Below are 604 nucleotides of genomic sequence, written 5' to 3'. Positions count from 1 at the left end.
GAAATCCAAAATGTAAAACTACATATTATTTTAAAATAAGATATTTTTTAATATCAACAGAAATTGAAGAGAAATCATACTAGAAAAGTGAAACATATACAATTAACTAAGAAATCTAAGTATGTCTAGGTTTAGTTGATTTGTCTATATATTCATTTCTTTTTCTAAATACGTAATTGAGTGTTATATTCCACTCCTTCACTGGTAAAATCTGAAACGCTGCTACAAGAAGAAAATTTGTATGAGAGTCGTGAAAATACTCAATTTTTTTTAATTTACGTTANTTTCTTTTTTATTCCTCGGAGGGGGGCCTTGGGCTTTTCAGAATGTAACTAATTTCTATCCAACTGTATTCTTAAACAATGGTGGTGGAGGCCTTAGCACAATGGAAATTCGATTTTCAATATATCTATTTGTTTAGGCCATGTGAACCAAGGTAATCCCTTATGTATCCCTATCAAGCCTGCATTTATAAGCACAAATATATAATTTTTTTCAAGCCCAGGAATTGAGTCCTAATTTCTGACCAAAAAAGAGTCCCAATTGAGTATGCAAAAAGTTATTAATTGTTAATTTTTAAATAATAAAAAATATAACTTTGATG

Source organism: Arachis ipaensis, chromosome B07 (assembly GCF_000816755.2).
Source record: "Arachis ipaensis cultivar K30076 chromosome B07, Araip1.1, whole genome shotgun sequence".
NCBI lineage: Eukaryota > Viridiplantae > Streptophyta > Magnoliopsida > Fabales > Fabaceae > Arachis > Arachis ipaensis.
The sequence above is the reverse complement of the archived record's forward strand: the minus strand, read 5'-3'. Positions refer to the sequence as shown.